This window comes from Python bivittatus, unplaced genomic scaffold (assembly GCF_059951505.1).
Source record: "Python bivittatus isolate LINGU-HERP-01145 unplaced genomic scaffold, Pbiv_v1 ctg000530_np1212, whole genome shotgun sequence".
Classification (NCBI taxonomy): Eukaryota; Metazoa; Chordata; class Lepidosauria; order Squamata; family Pythonidae; genus Python; species Python bivittatus.
Window position 1 is genome coordinate 1,346,019 of NW_028277085.1, and position 10,242 is coordinate 1,356,260.

Consider the following 10,242-nt stretch of genomic DNA (forward strand, 5'->3'; position numbering starts at 1 on the left):
TTGTCTCTCAACTGCTGGTTTATGGCAGGATGGTTTGACTTTAGACTCCTAGTTCTGCTGTCTAATTTGAGCTAGAATCGTTTTCTTTGGAGACTTTAAAATCTTGGTCATATCTGAAAATTGCTGAACCTGCAGATCTTCACTCCTTTCTGAAAAGAGGTGGGGCAGTCCATTGGCTGGTTTATCGTCCCCCAACCCAGTTGGAGAATGTGGCAGTTCTGATTCATTTCAGTGGTACTGCCATGGGATAAATTCCTAGTGGATTGAGACCAAGGTTATCTGGGATATTACATGGGACTCCTGAATCCACTCCCCACCCCCAGAAGGTCTGACTTTTGTGTGTCTTTTTCTGTGTGTGCTTTGCCTAGAATGTGTACAAAACTAAATGTATATTTGAATGCAATAAAGTAATGCATTTTTTAAAAAAAATCAGAAAAATGCAGAAGTGGGATGGTTCGTAATTCAACAAAAGCAATATCTACATCACTAGGAAGTTTCATTCTCCCATTCCCTTATGAAGAGCCATTCCATCGGTAAAGAAAAGAAGGGTCCTCCCCATTCAGCTTGGAAGGTCTTCAAATATGCCATTTTGGTACACAATGGCAGAGCAGTGTCTGTGTCTGTGTGTGTGGTGTGTGTGTAAAAGAACGGAAAATACAAGCAGTTAAGAGAAGCTACCTCCTTTGGTCACAACCACCTTGTAGGATGTACAAAACATCAGTAATTCTGCTATGGGCTAGCATAGGGTTGGCCTATTCCAAGCTTGGCAGTAGGGAGGCCTCCTTAAAATTTTCATCCTTCCAGCTCAGGGTGGTCTACACAAGTTGTCAATGGGCTCTAGGGATGATTTATTCCCCTCTGGGTGTTCTGTCGATTTTGTTGGGATCCTTCTGCATAGACTCAACTGGCTCCCTTTGAGTTGCTTTGGCCTTTTTTTTCTACATAAATGGATTCTGGAATGACTTCTTTAGCTTTTGAGTAGTTCCAGACCTTTAATATGTTCCTAAATATTTTTCCTGTCTAGGAAAAAAAAAAGAGATCCAAATGTGTATTCAATGTATTTTCTGATTTTCCATCCATTGGGATGTTCTGATTATTCCACATGAAGACTGGTGGATGCTGTTCTTCCAGCTGGCAAACTCCTTGAAATGTAAACAGCTTCATAGGAAGTCTCCTTTGAAGTCTACAAGTGGATTGGAGTCTTTCACAGCTACGTTTTTTCTTTCTTCCTACCTTATTTTACCTCTTTCAGACATATTTCTTCTACAGCTCTGTTGCACTCAGAGCCATGCCATAACTTGCCCAGTTTTGGTTTTGCTAGAAAAATCACGGGTAGCTTCTGTGGCCAAAACTCTGTTTTTGATCCTGGTAGTAGGTTTTTTCCCTTGTACAGCCTGAGTCCTGGTTCCAACAGCATCACTTATGAGTCAGTCCTGACCATTCATGGCTTCATCTCTCAGATCTGGTCTGTGACAAAGTTGTCCTGCAACAGTTATACAGCTAAGGACCTCTATCTCTCTCCAACATGCAGTCAAAGTCCTTAGAAGAAGACTTGGGAACCTAGAGGAATAGGTTGAGGAGGGAGAGAGAGAGAAGCGTGGTTTAGTGTAAGGTCACCTTTCCCCAATGTTGGGGATGGGAGTTCAAAGAGAACACTGTTCTGGCTTCTCAAGGCAGAAGTCACCGAGTTGCTGACAGCCCCCTCCTGAACAGGTTGGGAAGACCTTCTGCCATACCTGAGGCACAGTCTCATTTATCTGAGATGCTGCTATGCTCCAATTGCGAACAACCAGCCGGAATTGGCTAGAATGTCCACATTTGTCAAGGAACCAAGGACATCAGATCAGCTATGGCCATGGAGGAGGAGGAGGAGGAGGAGGAGGAGGAGGAGGAGGGAGCGAGCCTGGAGTCATTATTTTTGCTCATTTTACTTTTCCCTCCCCCTTGATTTCTTTTCTTCTTCCAAGGACTCGTTCTTTGTAGTAATAGTTTCTTCTTGGCTGGAAAGCTTGCAAAGTTCCAAGGTGCTCAAGAAGGATGCTTTTGAGATGGGGAGGAAGCTGGTGCCAACCAAAATCTTTTAATATATACACTTCGTTGCTGCACTTTTATAGTGGGGATGATCAGAGGCTGCCCAGGTAGGAGAATGGAGCCAGGAAGACAGTTAGCAAAGGCTGCGTGGGGAGATAGAGGGACCTCTGGGGCAGGGTCCACCAAGGTCATCCCATTCATACTCAGGAGCCCCATTGGAAGAGTTACCCATTCCAGGAGGATCTGGAAATGAGGAATTTCTGGTGGATTGGGCACCATATTAATTCAAAACATTTCCTCCTCCATAACTTCATTATTGATTATGAATCCCATTATTGATTATGAAAGGCACTCCAGAGGGCAAATAACAAGAATAGATTTGAAGGGAAACTTGGAATATCATTAAAACAGAATCCTGAAAACAAGGCAGCAGGAAGCCTATATCAAAAACTAGTCTGTCAATGGAAGGATGACTTTTTAATTTATGATGCTCCCTTAATTTTGGTTGGGCTTGCACAGAACACCACGATGGACTGTGCTCCATGTTAAAGGCACGAGTGTGTGTGCATACTTGGGTGTGTGTTTGGGTTACCTAACCAAACTGAGTCTTGCTAATGGAACATGGCAAGTGGCCAGTTTTCTCAGGCTGGTCCAAGCCTACCTCTCTTCCGGGCCGGCAGCATGATGAGAAGGGCTTCCAGATAGATCTGCTGCTTTGGGATTGGGTGGGTGGGTCGGCAGGGTAATTTTGCAACCATTCCTGGGGAGCCAGATGGAGGCTGAGCAGACAGTGAGGGCGGAGAGGAATCTAAGCGCAGGGGAAGGGTGTGTTGGCGGCATGCACCTGTTGGCATGTGTGGATCATGGTCAAGCCATGCCCTGTTGTAGGCCCAGATCTGGAAGTGAGCAATAATTTAATGCGTGGCAAGGAACAGGTTGCTTAGGCCATTAAAATGAGTAGGGAGACTGGTAAGACTTCAGATCCCCTTTACTCCTGTGCAAGATGAAGCATGCATGCTGTTTCTTTAGCGCAGTGTTTCTCAACCTTGGCGGCTTTCAGATGGGTGGACTTCAACTCCCAGAATTCCTCAGCCAGCCATGCTGGCTGGGGAATTCTGGGAGTTGAAGTCCACCCATCTGAAAGCCGCCAAGGTTGAGAAACACTGCTCTAGTTGTACCTGACGCTCTGTTTGATAACTAACAGGGATAGCAAAAGCCTTGAACCCTCCTTTCTGCTATGTGGAGTATTTTCCTCCCCCAGCTTCTCAACACCGTAAGATGGGAAACCCTAATAAAAGAGGGCAATTCTTTCAAATCAGGCTCAACTCTTGGCGATCTCTTGGACAGGTGTATCCCTGCCGTTCTTCTCGGTAGCAAGACCGAAAGAGTTGGCCGTTGCTTTCTCATGCGAATTAAAAAAACACACACACCAAACTTTCCCGTGTATTTATAGTCCTTGGTCTTCCATCCAAGTCCTAACTAGGTCTGATTCTGCTTAGTTTCTCGGCAGCAGCCACGGCTGGCTCACCGCTGCCATCTGCTGAGAAATCGCGCAAAATCTTTGGCTGGTTTTTTGGCCGACGGGGAAGCTGGAGAGTCGGGGCAGGCCGGCTGCCAGCTGAGCGGGTAGGAGAGCGCATGATGGACCCGGTGCCCTCTTTCAAGAAAGGGAAGAAGAAGGCTCGAATTCAGATGATCAAGTGATGGGATTGGAAAGGCAAGGGAAAGGGGGAAGACAAAAACGAATGGATTAACTTGGGTTGGAGAGAGAAAAAACGAACCTTCATTGAGAAACTGTGTAAAGAGTAACGGGCACCTGTGGTATACATCCAGATACATAACAATATCTTGCTATCTTTTCATTAAAGTAATGAAGAGGTTTTTATTGCCTTCATTTCCATTCACTTCCGTTTCAGTGTTGAGAGAAGCAGCGAAATGTTTTGCTTGCTTTTTTTGGCGTTTTTACCCACTCAGCAGCATTTCTTTTGTGATGGGGTGACCATTTGTTTATATTTAAAGCATTACAAAAGCCGCCGCGCGGGTCTGCATTTTTTTTAATTACAGATTTCTGTAATATGTATTTATTGGGAAGCTAAAATGTGGCAGAATTGGAATCTTTTGAATGCACTGATTTGCTCAGAATACAGAGGCTCTTCTGCTTCCTTCTTTTTCCTTTTTTGCATGGAATTCCTCTTTCTTTAAAGTCAGTGTTGGGTGTGGTGGGAGAGCACGCACACACGCATTGGCAGCTGGACTCTTCATCCTGGTGGTGAACATGGCCATTAAATTGGTTTGCACCTTAGCGCAAAATCTGCCTAATTCAGACTTCCTGACCTGATGTGAACTGAAAAGGGACTGAACGTAAAAATGTTCACGTTCCCAAATCTTGTAGTTCAGTTTCCCAGCAAACAAACAAACAAACAGCCCCCCCCAACATTAATATATTTGGAGAAATGCATGCAGGATCAGACACACGTGGATGTAGTTAAACTTAGTGTTGGCAAACTGAGAAATTGAGCCAACCTAAATGGCTAGGTCAAGCAATTTGTAAATAATGCTTCCTTAGAATGCATTTGGCTGGCTTATACAGTACTCTAGGTCTCCCGTTCTGACCTTTCCCCACAATTATCTTTCCAATGAGATGGAGCTTGATATAGTTAAAATAGAACAATTGTTATTTAACTACTTGGAGGCAGCAGAAATCACAGACAAGCATTCTTTCTTGCCTTAGTTTGAAGAATGCCACAGAAATCATTTTCTTTTTAAAGGGCGCTGATTTTCTCTCTCTCCGTTATTGTCTTCGATATGAAATTGCCATCCAAAGGCATTTTATATACCCTCCTTGCTGCTTGGAAGGAGCTTTAAAACCTCTCATGTCTAGGGTGGTTTCTTGTGGTTCAAGAATGCCTGGAATACTGAGGTGCTGGTAAATCAGGTTTTGGAGTGTCTATGGTTGCGTTCGCATGAGATGCCAAATCTGTTGGCTTAAACGTAGCTTATTGGACTCAGACGGCTGGATTGACTCAATACATGGACCCCCAAGAAAGGAAAATTCCATTTGAGCTTAGTAGATTGTTTGAATCCAGTGTATGTCCGCTGTCCCCAAGCTGTATTGGACCACAAATCCCATCCCCCTCAGCCAGGTTAGGGAAGACTGGTCTGCAGTGAAAAAGGATCCTTAATCTTTGCTCTGAAAAACACGTGTTTATGTCTCGTCAATAAAGGTTGCACTTCTGCTGTGGCACAGAGATAGGGTATCAATTGAAGCCATAAGTGCATCTGCTCGTTCTTACTCCAGTGATAATTTTGAGCAACTTGTGTGGCACCCTGAAGGTTTTAGCCCATTGCAAAGGGATCACGCTGCTTCCTGATATTAATAGACTGGCCTCAGAGAGATGAAGCCGAGAGAGATTTTTCCTCCCAACTCACAAACGTCCAGAAGAGAATGAATGATACTGTAATGCAGTGGGTCTTGCTAAGGGGGAACGAGGCCTATAACTCACTGGAGTGACTGAGGAAGGAGGAAAAGGGAATGCAATGCTAGAATGCCATGTGTCCTGGTGTCTCTTTAGTGACTTGTTACTGTCCCCTGTCTGTTTTGGGGGCTTGGCGAGGGGGAATGCTGGAAAAGAAGGTGGGCAAGACCCGGTGGGCTGGGCTGAAAGACCTGCTTGTGTTTTGCACCCTGGAGGAGAAAGCATGGGGCAGACGAAAGGGGTACATCCAATGAGCACAGGGAGAACTCCTTTATTTATAAGGGATGAATTTATTGTGTGTGGTGTGTCTGTGTGTGTAGGCAGCAGCAGGAGGAGCCTAGGTGAGGAACACCAACACCAGGAGTAGCTTTCTCCCTTTCCTAGTTGAAAGAACTGGATGCATGACCAATATCTAGTATCTTTGTTTCTCCAGAAAACCTCTAGGACAGTGTTTCTCAACTGTGGCAGCTTGAGAATGTGTGGACTTCAACTCCCAGAATTCCCCAGCCAGCCTTGAGGAGTTCTGGGAGTTGAAGTCCACATCCTCAAGTTGCCAAGGTTGAGAAACACTGCTCTAGAATAAGAGGTCCAGCCAGGAGCTTGGAGGAATTTGGGGTGGGGCTGAGCTGTACCTGATGGGCCAGACTGGTGCTGACCAAGTGAATGGAGCCAGCTGATCCCCAACAGATAAGGGAGAGCCAGCCCTGTGGGTGTTCTGGGCCTGGGATAGCTCCCCAGCATTTGATCTCCTTCCTTCCTCCATCCTTCCCTGGGCACGTGGGGATGGCCTCTCACAGCCTCTTCTCTTCATCAGAGCAAGCTTGCCCTGTCTCCCTGTCTCAGTGATAACCGAATCTAAGGACCCCGAGGGTCTGGAGCAATCCCCACAAAGCATCCAGGCTACCTCCCTTGCGAGTCCAGCTCTTTCTCCCCCCCCCCCCCCCCCACCAGCAGCCAGTAAAATTTGGCTTGGCAAGACTGCACCAAGTTGCAGAGCATTTTGGGTGCCTGTAATGGTATGTGGGAAGGCCTAAAGAACAGTCAGATAAGAGAGGGCAAAGCCCACAGTTGCATAATGGGAGGAGAAAGAGGCTCAGGAGGGACCCTCCCTAAGTTTTGGGCTGTAAAGGTGATGGGAGGAGATTTGTACTTTCAGGCTTGCAAGATTCTGTTAAAGTAGCTTTAACAGTAAAGTAGAATTAGCTCCTCTGGTTGTGTTTCCTGTCTGTCAGCCCTCCTCAACCAATACGTTGGACCGCAACTCCCAGAATTCCCCTCCCCTCCTGTTCTTGCACATAGCAACTCCAAGAAGGAAACTGCAGCTGTTGAAGGAAGGAAGGGAAGTTTGCTTTGCTTTTCATCCTTCTTTTCTCTCTCGCTGAACACCTTCCCACTCCTCGTTGAGAACTTAGGCGCTACCATCAGAAACCTGACCAGATGCATGGAAACTGAGCTGCAACTGGGCAAAAAGTTGATGTAGTTTGGCGAAGAGAACTGTTCTCCCCTGAAAACATTTTTGTGGAACTGGGAAGACACCGTGTGTGTGTATTTGTGTATTCGAGAGAGGGAGAGACCTCTTATTTCCTGCCCTAATGGACTGTTCTCAGAAGAATGGATGGTTCTCTAGAAATGCTTCCTCCTCAGCTGCAGAACCTCCCCTAGAAGAGACAGAGGCAGCAGGGCTGTTCTCCAGCTCAGCCAGGAATCAGCAAGGCAACCTCTTGCCTTTCCGGTATTTATTTACGGGATCGTATAGATTTATGGACTGCCTACTTCCATAGATTCAATCAATTTGCAATAAACAAAACCCAAATCCTAAAGCCAAGGAGCAGGCAGTATCTGCAAGTAGCCCTGACATCTTTAATACCTAAACTCTCGGCAGGACAGCCTGTCTTGAGGAACTTCCTAAAGGCTAGGAGATTCAAGGTGCCATCTGACACAACTGGCCACCAGATTCGCATTTGCTTCTCCGAGAAGAGCTTTAACTCCCCGCAAGGGCAGCCGGTTGTGGAGATGGGGCGATCCTGACCAACCAGGGATTGTGAAGTGATCTTTAAAAAAAATAAGAGCCCCAAAACTTTAAGGGTTGAGAAGACTATGGGCAAACGGCCATCCCCTTTGGCTAAGCTCTGACGTAGCCAACCCGCGGCAGGGATTTTTTCCTCCTTTTCTGAGGGGACCCAACAGGCTGGGTAGGTCGCTCTTTTCCTGCCTGCGAGGGTCGCGGCTATCTCCGAGTCCATGTTATCAGTTCTGGCAATGGGTTGCTCCAGAAAAAATGTTCTATCTCACTGTTATAATTCACCTTAATGAGTGGTGAACAAAAGGTTGGGAAGAACGGTTGTGAGTGATTGCCGACAAAGTCCCTGTGTAGTGCAGCTGGCTGAGTTCCTGCTGGCAAAAGACATAATATATTATTGCTGCAGGTCACATCATGGTAAATGAACACTTACTTGCTCAGTGGCAACTGGATTGATTATTACATTCCCCTCCGAACAGGCCCTTGCTTTGTTTTACAAGTAAATGCTTTCGTCCCCGCTGTGTTAAAAGTCAGGCGATCAGTTTGAATTCGCTGAACACAAAGCGAAGACAACAGAACCAAGCCAAGAGTCAGCATCGGGCTTTACACACAAGTCACTGAGGTTCGATTGGCTTGCAGAGTGTGCAACACCCAAGCACAAATATATAATTCAGTGTCAAAATCTACAGTTGCGCTCAGAGTTCAAGTGTAAGGCGAGAACAATTTAAACACCATAAATCAAGGCGATGTGAGAAAGCAAACACGTGTCCTTCAGGTCTTCGTGTTTGAAGACTATCAGTTGCAGTGAGCTGGAAGGAGGAACCGGGTGGTTGGTGGGGTGTGAATATCACGAATTCCAGGAGATGAACCAAGAAGGTCTGTCTCTCTTCCTCAACCTGAAGAATTTAGGAAGTACGGTATCCGATTCCACGGTTGGGGGCTGCGTGAAGGGTCTGGATTGGCTAGGCTTTAGCGCACTAAATGAGAAGAACAGAGTCAATCTGAGAAAACCTTCAGGGTCCACCTTCAGATTCTCACCGTCTAAACTCTCCTTTTCAACAGCCGCCATTTGGGATCATCGGTTGGATGATACATTCCTTTATTGGGAGGCAAATTACTTTGGGTTCCTCTTCTTTGGAGCAGCAAAGGGTTTGTATTAAACGTTGACAGTTGCTCAGCATTGCATGCACTTAAATAGTTCAGTGTTTTTGTGTGTATAAAAAGACCCTGTTCAGTCTATTTTAATGATAAGTCTGGGTGCGCATCCCCTAATGTGCTCAAGTTGTAGTAACCAAACTTTGGCTCTTTCAGGAGGCTCATTTTAAGATGTCTGTTGGCAGCTCTGCCCCAACGTTACACCTACAGGCTGTAGCCCATAAAGATTGGGAAAGGGTACGGGGCAGCCCACTCATTTTGTTGCAAGCAGGATTTGTCAGTTTGCTTGCAACAGAACCACTCAGTACAGTGTTCTTTTGAAAGACTTTGTGAGCTCCGTCAGGACAGATCACCTGCAGAATTAAATCTAATCTCTTTTCCAACTGATCCCCTCCTCCGTTGGCAAAATGTGGGCGGGGAAGCACCCTTACAGGGTGTGCTGGTGGAAGAGTCACCCCAGCCACATGTGTTTGGCGAGGGACCTGCTACGGAAAAGAGCTGCTCCTTTAATGAGGCCTCTCTTGGTTGTCATTGTGAAACGCGGCGCCCTTTGTGTTGGAGGGAAAAGGGACGCAAGCCCATTTTGAAAGAGTGAGGTAGGAAAACTGCCTGACGCTTATTTTTGTACCTGCTCTCGCTTGCTCCTGCTGTGTCTCCCTTTCTCTCGGCTGCTTAGAATAACTGTATGTAGGTTATAGGCAGGGCAGAGGGATGGACAGACCCTGGACTCCAGTTCATCCCCATCACGACATCCTTGCTTGTTCTTGTCATCCAAGAGCTGTAGGCAATCCTTGTGGGCTGCGTTTGGAGTTGGTGCAGTCCAAGCAAAAAGTGGGGTGTCCAGAGTAAACACCGCCATTTCCTTAGACCCTAGGGATTGATGTCCCTCCAGCCGTCCTTCCTCCCATCATATCAAATCATCAAAGCATTGAGTTTAATATTTTACTAAGGAAGGAGACTTGGGGCTACCAAATCCATCTGTAAGGCCATCAGCAGTTCTTGGGTGTAATGGGATGTAGGAATAACCTTGAGGAAGAGGAGGAAGATCCACCACCAAGACAGTGGCCAGATAAAAGAAATCTGAGTCCGAGCCAGAACTGCAACCTGAGAAAGTGTCTCAGACTTGACCCTCCCTAGTTATCACGAAGATCAGGGGAGGGAGGGAGAAGCACATTCAGACGTGCAAGATTCTGTTACCATAACCTTATAATAAAAGTAGTATTAGCATTCATGACTTTGTTTTCTAGTCTGGTCTACCTTGCAGGGCTGTCATCAATCTTGAAAGCCTGAATATGCTGCTTCCCTCCTTCTCTGTCTTCAGGAGAACTAGGAAGGGTCAAGACTGTGACACTTTCTCAAATTCCATTTCTGCTTTGGACTCAAATTTCTTGCATCTGACCGCTGCCTTGGTTGCGAATCTTCCTCCTGTTCCTCAAGGTTATTCCTACAGCCCATTACACTGGGTCACCAACCAGGTTCTCACAAGCTCTTAATAGATCTGCAAATTGTTCTGGATGGCGAGTGAAGGAAATCAGCTCCAACGTACCCAAGAGGAACCAA